Source organism: Salmo trutta, chromosome 8 (genome assembly GCF_901001165.1).
Source record: "Salmo trutta chromosome 8, fSalTru1.1, whole genome shotgun sequence".
Classification (NCBI taxonomy): Eukaryota; Metazoa; Chordata; class Actinopteri; order Salmoniformes; family Salmonidae; genus Salmo; species Salmo trutta.
In genome coordinates, this window is record NC_042964.1 from 31167807 (window position 1) to 31190283 (window position 22477).

Below are 22477 nucleotides of genomic sequence, written 5' to 3' on the forward strand. Positions count from 1 at the left end.
CCCCACATATTCATCTTTGTGGATGAGGCTGGTTTCAACTTGGCTAAAACACAGCAAAACACAGCGAGAAAGGAATGTGATCGGGAAAAGAGCTACATTGAATGTCCCGGGCCAGAGGGGTGCCAACATCACAATGTGTGCAGCAATATCCTCTGATGGATTGCTGTTACACAATACAACACCGAGCGTCTCACTTCATTCCTGGATGACCTCTATGGAAGGGTTATGCCAGGTGAGGAAAGGGTTGCAGTGAGGGGAAATCGGCAAATGTTTGTAATTGTATGGGACAATGTGGCATTTCACCACTCCCGTGTAGTCACAGAGAAGTTTGCAGCCCATCCCAGGATGCTGTCACTTTTCCTCATGGAGGTGGAAGGTTTATGACCACCATATGATCAAACGTCCCTCCTGGACGCAATGAATGCTGGATGCCTGGACATATTTGCAGAAGATTGCCAAGGATGGACCAGGCATGTCAAAAGATTCTTTCCTAGATGTATTGCCCAAGATGACATAAGATGTGATGTTGATGAGAACCTGTGGCCAAATGCAGAAGACAGGGTTGACTGTCATTGCTACTGTATCTGTATCGGTAGATGGTGTATATACAAATACTTGTATTTTGGAATCACTCAATGCCAAAAAATGACATAAAACATATTGAAGCATATTGCATCATGTCTGATTCATTCCTGTAACATATACTGCAGTGAATTCTAAACAGTAGAGAGGTTTCATTCTTGTTTTGTAAAGACATTTGACAAAAGAAAACATTGTGTAACGCTACCTGTTGTTAGTGTTTTTTAGGTCATTATTTTATGAGTGACAAAGTGCGCTTGTTGGGTGGCAACCTTTGCTAGTGTTATGGAAGAATGTGCTGATTTGAGACATGTATGAAGTGTTTTGGTAGTTTTAGTGCATTTTGGATGTGAAATGAACTGCTGTGCCAAGCTGAAAGTTGGTTAGGAGAACAGTGTGACGAATTCTGAAAAAGTGACCTAAGTATTGAGAAATGGGTCCTAGCGATTGTAAAAAACGGTATTATGTTTTTCCTTGCTTTTCTATAGACCTGTCAGAACTCTGTAGGCCCACTAGGTGTTCTAGCTCCCCTGGTTGAGAACCATTGTTCCACAGCCTCCTGTCCCATCCTCAGTTGAGGGAGAGCGACATTGTTTGAAACTCTATATCAAAGACCTGGAAGACTTTGAATTGGCATGGCTACACCCTGCCTTAGAAAAACATTCATGTGTTTTATGAGGGAGGAAAAAGGACCTTAATCACTGCAAGTCTGTAGAAGATTGATACTGTAACTCTGCATGACAGGCTTGTAAAATACGTTGTTTTTAGTAGTAGGACTCAAGGAGAGGATTTACAGTGTATCATGGAGTCTCTCATATGATATTCTCTCCATGAGTACAGTGTGTGTGTGTGTGTGTGTGTGTGTGGGTAAGTGTGTGTGTAAATGTGTGTGTAAATGTGTGAGCGTGTGTGTGTGTGTGTGTGTGTGTGTGTGTGTGTGTAATTGTGTTTTGCATCTGTGCCATAGTGTTCCGTGAACCTTGTGGACTCTCTTCTCCAGGATACCTATGGATGGGTCCTACCTCTCTCATGGACACATGTTTTTTAGGGGAAGACCTGCATGTTGACATGATCAAAGAGTTCGCGAGTGGTGGCCTGCGGTTACTGATTACTGTAGAATGGATGTTATCGTTTCAGCCAATCAACATCCAGGATCCAAACTACCTGTGTTATAATACCTCTTTGAGATAAAGGTTTGATCTTTGACCAAAGTCCAGTCAGTGAAATCCTCTGCCACTCTAACACATCTCTCAATCTCCTCGTGCTGCTGCACTGGTAAAAACTGGCATTTTTTATTTTCGTTATCAATATATTGTATTTCACAACATTCCTTGTGTTAGTGTGTTGCCCACAGTATGTTGACTGATTTGTTTGATCATTTGTATAATGACTAGAGCAACAGGAGGATAAAAATATTATTTGATGCTTAATCTGCATAGCTGCAATGACATTTGTTGTACCTAAGACAATTAGGTTCTCCAGGTTTTGATAATCGCAGTAGTCAACCTCAGATCTTGCCATCTGTCTATAGGTCCGCTGGTTCCTTCTACATTTACCTGTGTCAACTGCGGAGGTCATCATGAGTGTTGAAACTAAGGCACCCCGGGAGCTTTGCTGCTCCAAACTGAAGGTTGGTGTTATAACTCACAATATCATCACCCTGAATCTCTGTGATGGTAACTAGTTGGTACTCATTTCATCCTCAGGGCATTCAGGTTAGTAAGGATGTATGCCTCTTAGTAGATGATGATGAGAAACAGTAAAATTAGATGCACTTGGAAAGAAACATTTGGAACTTAATAGTGGTCCACACAGAACTTGCAAGGAGAACATTCTGGTCTCTTTTGGAAAAATACGTATCCTGGAAAGAGAAAAATAAAGGTTAAATAAGATGAAATAAGCCTGATTGAAGTATTGGCTAGACAGGCAGAAGCTAGGGAATTAGTGGCATTATCTTGTGGAAGCCTTTATGTTCCACATAGGAATGAAGACGACTGAGTAAGTTAAGTATTGAAAGGCCGTCTGGCTTTTATATTTGCTGCTGTTGACTATGGCAAATGGGATTACAGTGATTGTGTAAACCTAGTCCATGGATAGCCTCTGACCCAGACCGTTACCGAGAGCTTTTAATTGTTAATTCTCTTTACAGTCAGTTTCAGTATTTTACAAAAGAAACACCAATGGCAGATTGACTAATAAAAGAGCAAACAAACTCTTAACTACCTGTATATCTGAACTGAAGGAACTGGAGGGGAGGGAGGCCAAATAGGTAAATAGGTGAATAGGTAAATAGGTAAATAGGTAAATAGGTAGGAGAGGTGGAGAGAAGGGGGCAGATACAAGAGTACATTCTTTTGGTGTGTCATTCAATAGCCAGACCTGTAAAATGACAAAGCAGTTTTTCAACCTAAACATTTTGTTGAAACACAGTGTTTGTATTTATTCAGCCATACATACTGTACACACACATACCTTCACTTATAGATGCGTACACAAATGATTCCCTAGAACTGACTGTTATGATGGTCGATAACCTTTGTTTGTTATGACTCCATAACTCGGGCGACGTGAGCACGTGGCTGGATGAAAATGGGTCAGAGTCTTGTTTTCTGTGTATTACTCGTTGTCTTGAACTACAGTAGATGTTCTGTCTTATTAACAGAACTGAATGTAGGACAGGGGAAGTGGTGTCAAACAAACCATACTCATGTTTTCATGACCCCTCTGGGTAGATTTAGGATATCAGTTTACCCTTCCCAAACCCCAAAATGAACCATAGTCTGGGCAACACAAATCTGGCCTCAGATCAACATCTAGACTCTAGGGACATTGCCTTCATCGAACTCTGCTTTGTGTTCATTTTCACAGCTGCTCCTGGTTTCCCTGTCCTTTGTGTACTTCGCCAAGACCTTTGTGGGAAGCTACATGAAGAGTTCTATCACTCAGATAGAGAGACGCTTTGACATCCCCAGCTCACTCATAGGAATCATCGATGGCAGCTTTGAGATGGGTAGGCCTAATTTCCTAAGTACTTAGTCCTAAAGCCTTGTTTGCCCAGGGCCCGAAATCAATAGATGATGTTTATTGTTCTTCAGGAGGACATCAAACCCTGGCCCCTAGCCCTATATACTTGTCCTGAACATCTGAAAGTGTGTAAGCAGTACAGTTATAGGGCTCTACCTAACCATACAATGTTATTTTTTTATATTTTTATGTGTGGTCTTGCTGCACAACCAACATTCCTCTGGGACAAATAAGGTTGAACGTTAAAGCCCTGTGATGGGCTAGGTGGAATTTTCAACATTTTGCTCACAATCCTTTCAGATATACAATCCAAGAAGTATAGGGGTTGATTTGATTCTGAACAATAAAAGCCTTCTAACTTTAGTTCCATAAACATTACTCATTGGCTATGCCATGGTTGTCTGTTCTCTCTCCTACCAGGTAACCTGCTGGTGATAGCATTTGTGAATTACTTTGGGGCGAAGCTCCACAGGCCCAGACTGATAGGGATTGTCTGTCTCATCTTGGCTGCTGGGGCCTTCCTCACCGCTCTGCCACACTTCTTCCAGGGACAGTAAGTCTACCTCTTATTTGGTTTAGTCTCTAGACTATGTATATTTGTACATAGTATATACATGTAAGTAAACATAAGGCGTGACAAAGATTTGAAAGAAAATCTTAACACTTCTTTAAGAAGTGGTACAAAAAACAACAAAGAAATGCTTGGGTATGAAGAAGGGAATGTGGCTTCTCAAAACCACCGTATCACTTTATAGAGGAAACATACATTTCATTTCTTTCCCATTCAGGTATGTATGAAACAACCCTGTCACATACACCTGAGGAAAACACTACAAAGAGTATTCTGCCTTGTCTGTCCAACACGAGTCATCTGGTCATAAATGATCAGGCTACAGCTGCGAGTAAAGCAGGTAACGAGTCAATCACCATCACAGCAGCATCAGAGTCAGGCTGCATCTGGGTACCTTGAACAATATATTATTCCTATAGTGGGAGGGGCTATAGGAGGACGGGCTCAATGGAATACATGGAATGGAATCAATGGAGCGGTATCAAACATATGGAAACCACGTTTGACTCCGGTCTATTAATTCCATTCCAGCCACTATAATGAGCCCACCACTGTATAATTCCTCCCACTAGCCTCCATTGCGCCAATCTCAGATAAATGGTGTGCCACAGCTTAAAAGCTTGCCACAGGGTCTCCTGAGTAGTGCAGTGGTTTTAGGCACTGAATCACAGTGCTTGAGGTATCACTACAGACCCAGGTTCGATTCCAGGCTGTGTCACAACTGGGAGTCCCATAGGGCGGTGCACAACTTGGCCCAGCATTGTTAGGGGAAGGTTTGGCCTGAGGGACTTTACTTGTCTCATCGTGCTCTTGTGGTGGGCCGGGCGCCTGCAGGCTAACTTCGGTCGTCAGTTAAACAGTGTTTCCTCCGACACATTGGTGCGGCTTGCTTCCGGGTGAAGTGGGCGGGTGTTAAGAAGCGCGGTTTGGCATGTCAAGTTTGGGAGTTTCAGCGATGAGACAAGATCTCAATTGGATATCACAAAAAAGGGGATAAAATAAAAAATAGTTTGCCACAAGGTATTTTTTATAGACCAGCACTGTGTATTTAATACCATTTTACCCTTAAGTTGATCCTATCCTAGTTGTATAAGCCATTTTCTTCAGAATCCTAGTTTTAGGAACCCAAAATTGTGTACTTTTTTGTTTTTGTCCTAGCCCTAACACACCTGACTGATGAGTGGATTAGTGGAAACAAGTGCCTTATTGCTAGGGCAAAAACCAAAATGTGCACCCCTTTGGGTGCCCAGGATCAGGATTAAGAAACCGTGTTCTAAACAGAAATTGTGTTCCCACAGTGTGTGAGAAGGAGGCAGGCTCGTCCATGTGGATCTATGTATTCCTGGGTAACATGCTGTGTGGGATTGGTGAGACGCCTGTCATGCCTTTAGGAGTGTCCTACCTGGATGACTACGCCAGAAAGGAGAACACTGCCATCTACCTTGGTTAGTAAAAAACACTTTCAGGTGTACCATATCAACACTGGATAGTAAACCTCTTTTTATACTACATTGCTCCCGGTTGAAGTTTCACCTAGATGTAGGTCTAGGAACAACTTCCCCTCCTCAATCCTAAGCTTAGTGGGGGAAATGAAAACTGGCCCAAGATCAGCATCTTGGGCCAACTTCACCCAACACCTACCACATTAAAATTTTAGCTGTTACTTGATTTGTATCAAACTGTATTTTAGTCTGGCAAATCATGTAAACCTTGGTTAGAAACAACCACTTCAGGCCTTCCATAATCAAAATCTGCCATCCTACAAATACCGGTAGCTGATTTAGATGTATCAGCTACAGCAAACCACATGACAAACGAATCTGGCCAAACTACTGGACTGACTTCAGTTAAATCTATTGTCTTTTCTGTTGCTTGAACTGTATCTGAACAACTCTCTCTGTCTCCTCTGCCTCAGCGTGTTTACAGACTGTTGGCAACCTGAGGCCCGTATTTGGCTTCCTGTTTGGATCCTTCTGTGCCAAGATCTATGTGGACATTGGCTCTGTGGATTTAGGTCACAGACCCTTGAATTAACAAATCATACATTGTCTATTTTATGTAAGCTGGGTTGTATTTATATGTGAACATCAATATTGTACTTATGGCGGAATATGTGTTACTAATAATCATGTTGCATTTGCTTCATTTTATTAGTTACTAATTTGTTAATCATTCTGTTTGGGTTGAATCTGAAGTTAATTAACTTCTATGATGTTGCTAAATCATGTGAGGGTAGTTGTTTGTGTATGTGTCATGTTCTGACCATAGAAAGCTTTTATTTTCTATGGTAGAGTAGGTCAGGGTGTGACAGGGGGTTTTGTCTACTTTATTTCTATGTTGGTTCTAGTTTCTTTTTTCTATTTTGGGGGGTTTTGTCTAGTTTCTGTGGGGTTCTAGTTTCTGTATTTCTATGTTTTTTGGGGGGATGATCTCCAATTCGAGGCAGCTGGTCATCGTTGTCTCTAATTGGGGATCATATTTAAGTTGTTGGTTTTCCCACTAGGTCTTGTGGGAGATTATTTTGAGTAAGTGTATGTTGCACCTCTTCGTCATGGTTTGTTTATGAGTTTATTTGTATGTCTTGCATAGTTTCACAGTTAAAATAAAATGTGGAACGATACACACGCTGCGCCTTGGTCCCATTCTTCAGACAGCTGTGACCGTATGGTTGGTTGCAGACTGTTTTGCTACTGAATATTACAGTATGTATTTTTTAATTCTTTCTGAATTGTGTTATTGTTATTTCCAGATTTTGGGCCATCTTTGAAAAGGCTGTTCAGCAACAAAGTCTACCTGCTGATCATCCTGATGTCCCTGGTGGCAGTCAACGGCTTCATAGGGATGATCACCTTCAAACCCAAGTTCATGGAGCAAGTCTACGGGCAGTCTCCCTCCAAGGCAATCTTCTTTATAGGTAGGCCACAGTACAGGAGGCACAAACACGTGCACTTTCTCTCCTTCATTCAGAAGAAAGCCAAAACAATGTTGTCATTGAAAGAACATGTGCTTGAGATTAACAGAGATAATCATGAGGCGGCAACTTGTGTGGCAACTTGTGTGGGCGGCAACTTTAAACTGAAAGAGCACTCTGAACTGTTATTAGATTACTCACCACCACTTGTCAATGAGTATCTAGCTCATACTATACATGACTGTCATGCAACACTTTTCCCACACAACTTACACTCAGCAGTAACATTAGTGTTTTTACAATACTCTGCTATGCATTAGTTTTACACATGCTAGACATGATAAATCATGCTGTAACACATTTATCAATCTATGCTTCCTAACTAAATATATTCAACTACTGTAACGGTTGTCGTCGGGAATGGAGGACCAAAACGCAGCAGGAATGTGGATGCTCATCTTACCATTTATTTTAAATGAAGAGAACACCAAAAACAAAGAACGCACGAACAACAAAACAGTCTTGTACGGCTCACACAGGCAAAACAAGAAACAATCTCCCACAAACAATTACCCATATATAGAACTCCCAATCAGAGGCAATGAGAAAACACCTGCCTCCAATTGAGTCCAACACCCAATAAACCAAACATAGAAATACCAGAGACCACATAGAAATACAAACATAGAACATTACCCAAAAACCCGGAAATAATAAATCAAACGCCCTACTAAATAAACCACCACCCCGAACCACATAAAACAAATACCCTCTGCCACGTCCTGACCAAACTACAATAACAAATAACCCTTATACTGGTCAGGACGTGACAACTACTTTCCTGACCGTTATTACAAATCTTTCAATTTAGCCTGTTGTATTTAATGTTGTATGTGGTTTTAAAATGTGATGCATGGCAAATGATTTCACTGCTTTTAGGACAAGAAAGTATTACAAACTTGACTTGTCTGTCTCTGTCCAGTTTCAATGAACCTGCCTGCGGTGGCAATTGGGATCATTGTGGGAGGCTTTGTGATGAAGCGGTTCAAGCTGAGCGTTCTGGGAGCAGTCTGACTCTCCATCTCCTTCTTCCTCTCCTTCTGCCTCCTGCTCATCCAGTACTTCCTACAGTGTGACAACTCAGAGGTGGCTGGCCTCACCATGTCCTATCAAGGGAAAATCAAACTTTATTTGTCACATGCGCCGAATACAACAAGTGTAGACCTTATCGTGAAATGCTTACTTACAAGCCCTGAACCAACAGTGCAGTTCAAGAAGAGTTAAGAAAATATTTACTAAAGTAACACAATAAAATAACAACTGCAGTTCTGTAGTTCATGCTATATACAGTGCTATCGGAAAGTATTCACACCCCTTGACTTTTTCCACATTTTCTTGTGTTATAGCCTGAATTTAAAATTTATGAAATTGCAAAAAATGTGGCAAAGAAATTCACTTTTTGTCCTGAATACAGTGTTATGTTTGGGGCAACTCGAATAAAACATATTACTGAGTACCACTCTCCATATTTTCAAGCATAGTGGTGGCTGTATCATGTTATGCTTGTAATTATTAAGGACTGGGGTGTTTTTCAGGATAAAAAATAAACGGAATGGTGCTAAGCACAGGCAAAATCTTAGCAGGAATGCTTTCCACCAGACACTGAGATGAATTCACCTTTCAGCAGGACAATAACCTAAAACATAAGGCCAAATCTACACTGGAGTTGCTTACCAAGAAGACAGTGAATGTTCCCGAGTGGCATGACCCGGAAATGGTTGTCTAGCAATGATTAACAACCAATTTGAAAATAAAGAATAATGGGCAAATGTTGCACAATCCAGGTGTGGAAAGCTCTTAGCGATTACAGCTGTCTTTTTTGCTAAGTCTCTACCAAAAAGGCCTCTACAAAGTATTCACTCAGGGGTGTGAATACCTTTGTAAATGAGATGTTTCATTTTCAATAAATTAGCAAAAATGTCTACAAACACGTTTTTACTTTGTCATATTGGGTATTGTGTGTAGATAGGTAAAAAAAAATATATAAATTAATACAACAAAATTTGTAATAAGTCAAGGGGTATGAATACTTTCTGAAAGCACTGTAAATACAGTAATGTTTAGGTTTAGGGTTAGTTATTCTATCTTCCCCCTGCACATCCAATACTTCCTACAGTGTGACAACCCAAGAAGTGTCTGGTTACACCATGTCCTACCTACCAAGTGTAAATACTCTAGTTTATATTGCGTAAATACATTTTTGTAGAAATGTAGTAGATGGAGACTTAGCGTTTATACAGTGATTATAAGAGAAGGCATAAAGCACAGTGTGAGTGTGCTTCATCAAATATGTTTTGATTGCTACAAAATCTGATTTCGCTTGACTGTTACTATTGCTACTGATTTAGATCATCTAAGATAACAAAACACAAACTTTGATCTTTGTCTCTATTGTCTTCATTATCTACGCACAACACTGCCGTATAAAACAATTAAAACAATACATTGTCACACTTTTGACTCATAGCTACATGTTACCTTTGTCTGCCAAAGCTCCAGAGGTGTCTTTACCAGCTGGAGAGCTTGCTGTCTCAGTGTAACATGGGCAGCTCCTGTTCCCTGAAACACTGGGACCCTGTGTGTGCCAGCAATGGTATCATCTACGCCTCCACCTGTCTAGCTGGCTGCCAGACCTCCACAGGCGTAGCCAAGGAGATGGTGGGACATTTTTATTTTATTTTATTTATTTCACCTTTATTTAACCAGGTAGACAAGTTGAGAACAAGTTCTCATTTACAATTGTGACATGGCCAATATAAAGCAAAGCTGTTCGACACATACAACAACACAGAGTTACACATGGAGTAAAACAAACATACAGTCAATAATACAGTAGAAAAAGAAGTCTATATACAATGTGAGCAAATGAGGTGAGATAAGGGAGGTAAAGGCAAAAAAGGCCATGGTGGCAAAGTAAATACAATATAGCAAGTAAAACACTGGAATGGTAGATTTGTAGTGGAAGAAAGTGAAAAGTAGAAATATAAATAATGGGGTGCAAAGGAGCAAAATAAATAAATAAATAAATAAATACAGTAGGGGAAGAGGTAGTTATTTGGGCTAAATTATAGATGGGCTATGTACAGGTGCAGTGATCTGTGAGCTGCTCTGACAGTTGGTGCTTAAAGCTAGTGAGGGAGATAAATGTTTCCAGTTTCAGAGATTTTTGTAGTTCGTTCCAGTCATTGGCAGCAGAGAACTGGAAGGAGAGATGGCCAAAGGAGGAATTGGCTTTGGGGGTGACTAGAGAGATATACCTGCTGGAGCGCGTGCTACAGGTGTGTGCTGCTACGGTGACCAGTGAGCTGAGATAAGGGGGGACTTTACCTAGCAGGGTCTTGTAGATGACCTGGAGCCAGTGGGTTTGGCGACGAGTATGAAGCGAGGGCCAGCCAACGAGAGCGTACAGGTCACAGTGGTGGGTAGTATATGGGGCTTTGGTGACAAAACAGATGGCACTGTGATAGACTGCATCCAGTTTATTGAATAGGGTATTGGAGGCTATTTTGCAAATGACATCGCCGAAGTCGAGGATCGGTAGGATGGTCAGTTTTACAAGGGTATGTTTGGCAGCATGAGTGAAGGATGCTTTGTTGCGAAATAGGAAGCCAATTCTAGATTTAACTTTGGATTGGAGATGTTTGATGTGAGTCTGGAAGGAGAGCTTACAGTCTAACCAGACACCTAGGTATTTGTAGTTGTCCACATATTCTAAGAACTGTCCAGAGTAGTGATGCTGGACGGGCGGGCAGGTGCGGGCAGCAATTGGTTGAAGAGCATGCATTTAGTTTTACTTGTATTTAAGAGCAGTTGGAGGCCACGGAAGGAGAGTTGTATGGCATTGAAGCTCGTATGGGTTGTTAACACAGTGTCTAAAAAAGGGCCAGAAGTATACAGAATGGTGTCGTCTGCGTAGAGGTGGATCAGAGACTCACCAGCAGCAAGAGTGATATCATTGATGTATACAGAGAAAAGAGTTGGCCCAAGAATTGAACCCTGTGGCACCCCCATAGAGACTACCAGAGGCCCGGACAACCGGCCATCCGATTTGACACATTGAACTCTATCAGAGAAGTAGTTGGTGAACCAGGCGAGGCAATCATTTGAGAAACCAAGGCTATTGAGTCTGCCGATGAGGATGTGGTGATTGACAGAGTCGAAAGCCTTGGCCAGGTCAATGAATACGGCAGCACAGTATTGTTTCTTATCGATGGCGGTTACGATATCGTTTAGGACCTTGAGCGTGGCTGAGGTGCACCCATGACCAGCTCTGAAACCAGATTGCATAGCGGAGAAGGTGCGGTGGGATTCGAAATTGTCGATAATTTGTTTGTTGACTTGGCTTTCGAAGACCTTAGAAAGGCAGGGTAGGATAGATATAGGTCTGTAGCAGTTTGGGTCAAGAGTGTCCCCTCCTTTGAAGAGGGGGATGACAGCAGCTGCTTTCCAATCTTTTGGAATCTCAGATGGCACTAAAGAGAGGTTGAACAGGCTAGTAATAGGGGCTGCAACAATTTCGACAGATCATTTTAGAAAGAGAGAGTCCAGATTGTCTAGCCCGGCTGATTTGTAGGGGTCCAGATTTTGCAGCTCTTTCAGAACATCAGCTGACAGGATTTGGGAGAAGGAGAAATGGGGAAGGCTTGGGCGAGTAGCTGTGGGGGGTGCAGTGCTGTTGACCGCGGTAGGGGTAGCCAGGTGGAAAGCATTGCCAGCCGTAGAAAAATGCTTATTGAAATTCTCAATTATAGTGGATTTATCGGAGGTGACAGAGTTTCCTATCCGCAGCTGGAAGGAGGTGCTCTTATTCTCCAAGGACTTTACAGTGTCCCAGAACTTTTTTGAGTTTGTGTTGGAGGAAGCAAATTTATGCTTGAAAAAGCTAGCCTTGGCTTTTCTAACTGCCTGTGTATATTGGTTTCTAACTTCCCTGAAAAGTTGCATATCACGGGGGCTATTCGATGCTAATGCAGAACGCCACAGGATGTTTTTGTGTTGGTTAAGGGCAGTCAGGTCTGGAGAGAACCAAGGGCTATATCTGTTCCTGGTTCAACATTTCTTGAATGGGGCATGCTTATTTAAGATGGTGAGGAAGGCATTTAAAAAAAATAACCAGGCATCCTCTACTGACGGGATGAGGTCAATATCCTTCCAGGATACCCGGGCCAGGTCAATTAGAAAGGCTTGCTCGCTGAAATGATTCAGGGAGCGTTTGACAGTGATGAGTGGAGGTCGTTTGACCGCTGACCCATTACGGATGCAGGCAATGAGGCAGTGATCGCTGAGATCTTGGTTGAAAACAGCAGAAGTGTATTTAGAGGGGAAGTTGGTTAGGATGATATCTATGAGGGTGCTTGTGTTTACGGCTTTGGGGTGGAACCTGGTAGGTTCATTGATAATTTGTGTGAGATTGAGGGCATCAAGCTTAGATTGTAGGATGGCTGGGGTGTTAAGCATGTCCCAGTTTAGGTCACCTAGCAGCACGAGCTCTGAAGATAGATGGGGGGCAATCAGTTCACATATGGTGTCCAGAGCACAGCTGGGGGCAGAGGGTGGTCTATAGCAGGTGGCAACGGTGAGAGACTTGTTTTTAGAGAGATGGATTTTTAAAAGTAGAAGTTCAAATTGTTTGGGTACAGACCTGGATAGTAGGACAGAACTCTGCAGACTATCTCTGCAGTAGATTGCAACACCGCCCCCTTTGGCCATTCTATCTTGTCTGAAAATGTTGTAGTTAGGGATGAAGATCTCAGAGTTTTTGGTGGACTTCCTAAGCCAGGATTCAGACACGGCTAGGACATCCGGGTTGGCAGAGTGTGCTAAAGCAGTGAATAAAACAAACTTGGGGAGAAGGCTTCTAATGTTAACATGCATGAAACCAAGGCTATTATGGTTACAGAAGTCATCAAAAGAGAGTGCCTGAGGAATAGGAGTGGAGCTAGGCACTGCAGGGCCTGGATTCACCTCCACATCACCAGAGGAACAGAGGAGGAGTAGATTAAGGGTACGGCTAAAAGCTATGAGAATTGGTCGTCTATGACGTCCAGAATAGAGTGTAAAAGGAGCAGGTTTCTGGGGGTGTTAAAATAGCTTCAAGGTATAATGTACAGACGAAGGTATGGTAGGATGTGAATAGAGTGGAGGTAAACCTAGGCATTGAGTGATGATGAGAGAGAAATTGTCTCTAGAAACATCATTGAAACCAGAAGATAGCATGTGTGGGTGGTGGAACTGAAAGGTTGGATAAGGTATAATGAGCAGGGCTAGAGGCTCTACAGTGAAATAAGCCAATAAACACTAACCAGAACAGCAATGGACAAGGCATATTGACATTAAGGAGAGGCATGCTTAGCCGAGTGATCATAAGGGTCCCGTGAGATTCAGACAGCTAGCAGGGCCATAGCTAGCAAGCTGGCAGAAGATGGAGGGAGGTCTGTTTTTAGCCTCCTCGTGCGTTTCCGTCTGTAGATTAGTGGGGTTCCGTGTGGTAGGGGGGACCAGTCCAATTGGCAAAATAGTTATAGTTATAGTGGCCCAAGAAAATTGTCCGATAGACCTATTCAGATAGCAGCCGATAAGACAGCTAACGATTAGCAGGCTGCAGATGGGCGTTCAGGTTACGTCGCAACGGAGGGGCCAGTTGGATAACTCCCTCGGGCAGATAACGTCGGTAGTCCTGTCGTGAAGGCCCAATGGGGCTCCGCATCGGCAGTAAAATGGATCTGGATAGGTGATTGTAGCCCAGGAGTGGCTATTGGAACTCTTCAGCTGGCTAGCTCCGGAATAATTGATGTTAGCTCCGGGACCGATGTTAGCCAATAGTCACTCGGGTAGCAGCTAGCTAGCTGCAAGATCCAGGTGTAAATGTCCAGAGCCTGCGGTAGAAATCCGGGGATATGGAGAGAAAATAGGTCCGGTATGCTCTGGTCTGAGTCGCACTGTACAAAACTGGCGATAGCTTTTCGAGTTAAGGGATAGCTGATGACCGCCAACCGTGGCTAGCTGAACTCCAACGTTAGCCAGTGAACGGGTCAACCTCTGGCTAACCTCTGGCTAGCTTCTGTTGAGGATTTCAGATTTGATGTAAATAATACTTTTTTTTTTTTTTATTGGTGAGGCGGGTTGCAGGAGAGTGTTTTGAGGTTGAGTTTTTAGAAAAAAAATATATAAAAAAAATATGCGAAGAAAAGATGTAAATATATATATACATGGGACACGACAAGACGAAGGACAAAGACGTCTGACTGCTACGCCATCTTGGATCTCATGACTAAATGTCTAAATGTGTTCTGAGTTACTCTCAACTCCTCCTCTCTCTTTTATAACACAAGACTCTCTTTAGGAGCACTATGTGTTTCCATAGGGATAACATATGAGTGTAGAACTCCAATAAACACTTCTGAATGTTATATACCAGGGGTACTCAAGTACTATTTGAGATGGTCCAGTCACACACATTTCCTAGGTGGCAAAGGACCAGATTGATTATGTAATTTATCGGCGTAGTAACAAACCCATGCGACCCCAAACTGTTCACACCCCTCTTGTTGGCAGAGAGAAAATGTTAGTTTTAAAGCTAATTTCCCTTAATTCTACACATTTTGCATGGTCTAGAAATTTGTTTTGCTGTTTTAAAGCTAATTTCATGCAATGATATGCATTCTTCCATGTCTTATGTGTGTTTATATGATATATGACCCCCACGGGGTCAAAGCCCGACTGAGTAAAAAAATTAAATAAATATTAGTTATTTTTTGGAGGAGACCTGCGGTCCGTATTGACCCCGTTCTGGGTCCGGATCCGGTCCGCCCGTTGACTCGGGAGGTTATATACCATACCACACAATCAGGTATGTTAATACTGGGCTGGAGCAAAAACCTGCACCCCCTGTGGGTCGAATGAATAACCAACATTGATTAATTTAAAGTCACTGTTTCTGCTTCTGTTTTTTCATCTTCTCCTTCCTCTGTTCCACAGGAGTTCCATAACTGCACATGTATGGGGTTGCCGAAGTGGGGGCTGGTGGCTCCACCAACCAACATGTCAGCCATCTTGGGCCAGTGCCCCAGGAAGAGTGACTGTGACAGGATGTTTAAGTTCTACATGGCTGTCTCTGTCCTGGGGGCCTGCGGGGTCACATCTGGATACACCGTCCTACTCAGGTAAGACAAGACAATAGGATGGATGGAACTGCCCACCTGGGATTGGAATCACTTTTGTATTGATTTGTTTGCAACCTTTGTTTACCCTCACTGTGTTGCTTTTGTTTTGTTTCAGATCTATACACCCCAATTTAAAATCACTGGCTCTTGGAATGCAAACATTGATAGTCAGAACTCTGGGTAAGTAAGAGAAGTTTGTGGAAGGTATGAACAATCTTAGAACCTTGTGGAACATTCTCAAAATGTTACAATTTCCTTTAATTTTTATGGTTGATGAACTTGAGGAAGTAAAACACTTCAGTAACTTGTGTGTGTGTTTGCAGGTGGAATCCCTCCCCTATCTACTTTGGAGCTTTAATTGACAGGACGTGTCTGAAGTTGGGTTTTAAAGCGATGTGGGGGTCAAGGAGCATGCAGGTCAAGGAGCATCAGGTACAGGTACAGTCAACTGAATTCAACTGATAAATGGATGGATGGACTTTAAAATAACCTCTGTCCCTTCTCTCCCCTGTAGAAAAACGTTCCTGGGTCTGATCTATGGTCTATACGGCCTGAGCTACCTGCTGTGGGGGGTGCTGTATCGGCAGCTGACCAAGCGGCAGAAGAAGTTGGCACTGCGAAACCAGGCCAAGGCTACAGCACTGGAGGCCAACGGGAACAACAATCACAATGGACATGCCATGGTCAGCATCTTTAAGAACAAAGATGATCTGAACAGGGACGGAGAGAGCACTATCTGAGATACCGAAAAGATGTTTCCAAACCAATGGTTTCTGATCCTGTTTTATGCCATGCACATGATCCACCCAAAGTGTTTTGGGGTATTTGGTGACCCAAGTAGATTTTTTGCCACAACTCGGTACGGTCTTAAGCCAAGATCCAGTGCATTGGTAGGAATTGGTCGCTATTTGGGAAACACTGATTTTGCTGCTGGACTTCTTTGACCAAAGCCCTGATGCATTTACTATCCTCTTAATGTTATTAATGCAGTATTCAAAATATGATCCCAATGAAGTATTTCTCCATATGAGTTCATTGAAAGTAGTTTGCCAATCACAACCCCTATTACGTGTTTCCTTCTCCCCCTTTCCTATCTGAAGGACCCATGTACATACTATAAATCAAAAACCTCTTACAACTGCTTTCAAAACTCGACTTCTGTCCTATTTCGATTGCTCTCTTGTTACATACACCTGCCCCCTTAGCCCACTCAGACACTCTTGACACCCATTCCAAATGGGAACTACAAATGTGGCTCATGCCGACATTGCAATAGCACTATAAAAACATCCTTCTTCAGACACCCACATACAGGTCGAACAATCCCTGTTAGGGGTATCATCTCACGCAAGACAAAGGGAGTATCTATCTCATCACCTGCTCATGTGGGAAATCCTGTGTAGGACAAACAAAAAGACAATTAAAACAATGCATAGCTGAACGCCACAGCTCAATCAGGTGTAAGAACATTGACTATCCAGTAGCAGCTCACTTTGTTGAAGCTAAACATCCTATCTCCTCCCTCAAATACACAGGTATTGAGCATGCTGCACTACCAAGCAAAGGAGGTAACATTGAGATCCTACTACTACAAAGGGAGGCTTACTGGATATCCTTTCTAAACACATTGACCCCTAGTGGTCTGAATATTGACTTTGATCCCAGGCCCTTCATATGAACAATTCACTCTTTTATGAACAAGTCTTATCAATGGAAATATTATTTCTACAGCTTATCAGCGTACACCCAATATGTTCCCCCTGTTGATGATGCTTATTATGCATTATGGTTGAACCAAAAGATTACATGTAACAAAAAAATATAGGAAATAGGAAACAATTAAATATATATGTGAAATTGAATTAAACAATGTATGTTGACGTGATTATTATGTACAATATTTAATTGTGTTACTGTATGATAACAATAGCCTAATATAGTCAATATGTTACAAACTATTGTTTAACAGTTTCACTCAATTAATTCTAATTAACTTAATAATTATGACACACCCCTCACTATTGTCATTGGTTGCACTAATTGCACTGTTTGTCTACATAACCTGGTTCAAGCATTCATGACATTACCCTGAAGATGGCACAGTGATGCCGAAATGTTGGTGATTTACCCCATAAATTACTATGAGTATATATATAGAGTGTGTGACTCACCCGACATAGAAAACCTCACAATTAAAGGCCAACCATATTATCTCCCAAGAGAATTCTCCTCCGTCATCGCCACGGCTGTTTACATCCCACCTCAAGCCGATATCTCGACGGCCCTCAAAGAACTTCACTGGACTTTATGCAAATTGGAAACCACATATCCTGAGGCTGCATTAATTGTAGCTGGGGATTTTAACAAAGCAAATCGAAGTTCTATCAACATATCGACTGTACTACTCGCGCTGCTAAAACTCTCGACCATTGCTATTCAAACTTCCGAGGAATGCTTACAAGGCGCTCCCCCCCTCCTTTCGGCAAATCTGACCATGAATCCATCTTGCTCCTCCTGTCCTATAGGCAGAAACTCAAACAGGAAGTACACCGGCTTCGTACTATTCACCTCTGGTTTGACCAATCGAAATCCACGCTTCAGGATTGTTTTGATCACGTGGACTGGGATATGTTCCGGGTAGCTTGCGAAAATAACCTAGACGCATACACGGATACGGTGACTGAGTTTATAAGGAAGTGTATAGGATATGTAGTACCCACTGTGACTATTAAAACCTACCCTAACCAGAAACCATGGATAGATGGTAGCATTCGCAACCATAGCAAGGTGACTGGTAATATGGCAGAATATAAACAACGTAGTTATTCACTCCGCAAGGCAATCAAACAAGCTAAACGCCAGTATAGAGATAAAGGGGAGTCGCAATTCAATGGCTCAGACACGAGACGTATGTGGCAGGGACTACAGACAATCACGGACCACAAAAGGAAAACCAAGTCGGTTAGGACATCTACTTTGTGCATGACAGAAGTAATTTTTCCAACAATTGTTTACAGACAGATTATTTCACTTATAATTCACTTTATCACAATTCCAGTGGGTCAGAAGTTGACATACACTAAATTGACTGATTTAAACAGCTTGGAAAATTCCAGAAAATGATGTCATGGCTTTAGAAGCTTCTGATAGGCTAATTGACATAATTTGAGTCAATTGGAGGTGTACCTGTGAATGTATTTCAAGGCCTACCTTCAAACTCAGTGCCTCTCTGCTTGACATCATGGGAAAATCAAAATAAATCAGCCAAGACCTCAGAATAAAGATTGTAGACCTCCGCAAGTCTGGTTCATCCTTGGGAGCAATTTCCAAACCTCTGAAGGTACTACGTTCATCTGTACAAACAATAGTACACAAGTATAAACACCATGGGACCACGCAGCCGTCATACTGCTCAGGAAGGAGATGCGTTCTGTCTCCTAGAGATAAACGTACTTTGGTGCGAAAAGTGAAAATCAGAACAGCAAAGGACCTTGTGAAGATGCTGGAGGAAACAGGTTCAAAAGTATCTATATACCCAGTAAAATGAGTCCTATATTGACATAACCTGAAAGGCCGCTCAGCAAGGAAGAAGCCACTGCTCCAAAACCACCATAAAAAAGCCAGACTACGGTTTGCAACTGCACATGGGGACAAAGATTGTACTTGTTGGAGAAATGTCCTCTGGTCTGATGAAACAAAAATGGAACTGTTTGGCCATAATGACCATCGTTATGTTTGGAGGAAAAAGGGGGAGGATTGCAAGCCGAAGAACACCATCCCAACCGTGAAGCACGGGGGTGGCAGCATCATGTTGTGGGAGTGCTTTGCTGGAGGAGGGACTGGTGCACTTCACAAAATAGATTGCTTCATGAGGAAGAACAATTATGTGGATATATTGAAGCAACATCTCAAGACATCAGTCAGGAAGTTAAAGCTTGGTCGCAAATGGGTCTTCCAAATTAACAATGACACCAAGCATACTTCCAAAGATGTGGCAAAATGGCTTAAGGACAACAAAGTCAAGGAATTGGAGTGGCCATCACAAAGCCCTGACCTCAATCCTATAGAAAATTTGTGAGCAGAACTGAAAAAGCATGTGCGAGCAAGGAGGCCTACAAACCTGACTCAGTTACACCAGCTCTGTCAGGAGGAATGGGACAAAATCCACCCAACTTATTGTGGGAAGCTTGTGGAAGGCTACCCAAAACATTTGACCCAAGTTAGCAATGCTACCAAATACTAATTGAGTGTATGTAAACTTCTGACCCACTGGGAATGTGATGAAAGAAATAAAAGCTGAAATAAATCATCTGCTATTAATCTCTGCTATTATTGTGACATTTCACATTCTTAAAATAAAATGGTGATCCTAACTGACCTAAGACAGGGAATTTTGACTAGGATTAAATGTCAGGAATTGTGAAAAACTGAGTTGAAATGTATTTGGCTAAGGTGTATGTAAACTTCCGACTTCAACTGTAGGTATTTTATTTGTAGTAGTGTATTTCGCCGCAGTCGCTAATTACTTTGTGACATTGTAGCTAGCTTCATATCTGGACTGGTCAAGGTTGTTGTCAAAGTTTCTCCGTTCCCATTCCTCACTTAAATCCCATGTAAAGCGGTGTGCTCTACAATAAATGTCTTCTTGTTTGTCTTCCTGTCTGATGAACTGTCTACACCTTTCACCACCATGCACCAAATACTCAGACTGTTCACAGCCAGAAACATATGTGTGACACAACTCATAATAACGTATTACTTGTTTAACAACAATTACAGTCCATCCATTCTGGTTTACAATACATTTTAACTTTCCACTAATAATAACTATAAGTATAATGTAAAACAGCATTCTATAGGTTGAATGATGAGTGTTTCCAGTTAAACCCATTCCTCAGTTGAACCCCATGTAAAGTGATGTGCTCTACAATACATTTCTTCTTGTTTGTCTCCCTACCAGCAGACTCTGTCTCTCCACCCACAGTCTCTCTGATAGACTGTCTCCATGTAAAGGATTACATCTCAAATGTAAAAACTGTTCAAGGGTGTGTTGACTTTCATTAGGCACTGTATAGCCATTGATTCTTGAAGAAAATAAGTTATAAATGCTTGTTGAGCTTAGTTTAAGTGTTCATCCCCATCAGAACCAAACATAGACCTGTTTAACTGCAAACAAACACCTTATAGCCTCAAAACATGGTTAACTAGAATTTTTATATAATTGATGGCCAGACCTTGCATCTGGGCTCCCGAGAGGCGCAGTGGTCTAAGGCACTGCATCTCAGTGCAAGAGGTGTCACTACAGTCCCTGGTTTGATTCCAGGCTGTATCACATCTGGCCGTGATTGGGAGTCCCATAGGGCAGCGCACAATTGGCCCAGCATTGTCTGGGTTTGGCTGGGGTAGGCCATCATTGTAAATAAGAATTTGTTCTTAACTGACTTGCCTAGTTAAATAAAAGTAAAATAAAATAAAATAAAATAGAATAAAAAAATCCAGGAAATTGATCCGAGGTCTTTGGGGCCCGCCAATCTGGGTTAATCTATGGCGTCTATGGACAAATGTCTTTCAACCCAATATTTTCCAGACTAGTACTTTCAAACAACTGACCAATAAACATTCATGTGGGCGTAGTCTGGCACATAAATGCGTATAAATCAGACGCGGATAATTGTATTGTAACTAAACGTTGTGCACATGTTCCAAACCCTGTCAAGACTCCACATATGCAGGCTTTCAGATTGACCACACGGTGGCGCCACAACAGGAACGTATTTCTATCTCTTGATCTGTTTGACTGAGTGTTGAAACTGAACACCTCTGTGGTTGTTATGTTGTGTTCATGTGCTTCGCGTTTGAGGTCTGGATTGTCATTCCTAGGATTTTTGTGTGGTGTCAAAATCGGACTAATTGTTGTAACTACTTCTTTTGCTCTTTTTTTCTGTTATTCAAAGGCGGTGTCAAGAGAAACACTTTCACATCCAAGGCTACAGACGGAGAGACGGAGAAGTTTGTCATAAGGTGGCTGCGGCTTGCACCAGAAAGAGACTGGGGCGGAAAGGAGAGGACCAAACACAGCAAGGAAAGGGCGGATAGACCCAGAGAGACATCGATACATTTACTTACACACGTACATGTAAGGGATAAACACTGAAACTTTGGACGACTTGGTACTGCCCGAGTTTATTAGTTCCAGATAATGTACAGGGCGGAGGCGTTTATCCCGCTAACGTCACAGTTGCCAAAGAAAACAAGCTCACAGTTACTGATAAAAATTACATGTTTCCATTGAGATTTAAATGTTGATAAGTAAATTCATACTATTTCATCCTTCCACTAAACCTGGTTGTTAGTTCTATTGGTAAACTTTGTTTACCCTCAATATTATCTTTGTTCAAAATGTTGTAATCTATCTTTTGCAATTGAAGAATATTAGTTCGAGAACATATTAGTGGTGATGGAATGTTGTTGGTTGTACTATGTTTTACCTTGTAAAGCCCTGTTTTTAAGCAATCTTGTAAACTAATATAAATACTTATTGTCAATATTGAGAATGCTGTATATACAGTACTGTAGACAGTGATTAGGACATTGTTATACTGTAATGGGGATATTTTGTTGTGCAGTTGTTAACCTATTCTTGCCATTTTCAGTGATGTCCAGTGATTTGTAAATTGGTCATTAAACAAGTGTATAAATCCTAGTAAATCATTTGTGGGGATTGTGCCCTCTTGATATTTTACGTTCATCTCAACAATTGATATGGCTTCAACAACTGGTGAAAATAAGCAGTAACCAATATCACCAGCAGGCTGCACTGTCTACAGAAAGTATAAAATCTGCTTTGCACTGATATTCTGCTGAACAGTACAGTGAAAGGAAAGGAATGAAGGTCAACTAGACCTTGAGTCTGCAGATGCAGATGCATTGTAGTAAAAACGCAAAATCCACCCAAGTGTTAAACCTGTATGTTCAATATATATCTTAAGCTGCAGTACCTTCCTAACATCACCCACTAACATCACCCACACCTACAGTATGGAACTTAGACATACAAATTTGTCTCTGCAATGCAATTTGACAAAAGTGTGAAGCAATAGTAAGGTCTCAACACAAAGGGCACTTTCCCTTGGTTGGTGCCCAGGAATGTGTCAGGTTCTTAACTGTTAA

At 41.8% G+C, this 22477-nt stretch overlaps 1 long non-coding RNA gene and 1 pseudogene across 1 annotated transcript; both read left to right on the forward strand.

Annotated features, from left to right (window-relative positions):
* The first annotated feature begins 1621 nt into the window (after positions 1-1621).
* LOC115197946 (solute carrier organic anion transporter family member 1C1-like) lies at positions 1622-17114 on the forward strand (annotated as a pseudogene).
* A 4006-nt stretch (positions 17115-21120) lies between these two features.
* LOC115198659 (uncharacterized) lies at positions 21121-22018 on the forward strand. Its single transcript, XR_003879274.1, has 2 exons — positions 21121-21167; positions 21262-22018. It is a non-coding gene; the product is annotated as an uncharacterized LOC115198659 (long non-coding RNA).
* The last annotated feature ends 459 nt before the right edge of the window (positions 22019-22477 follow it).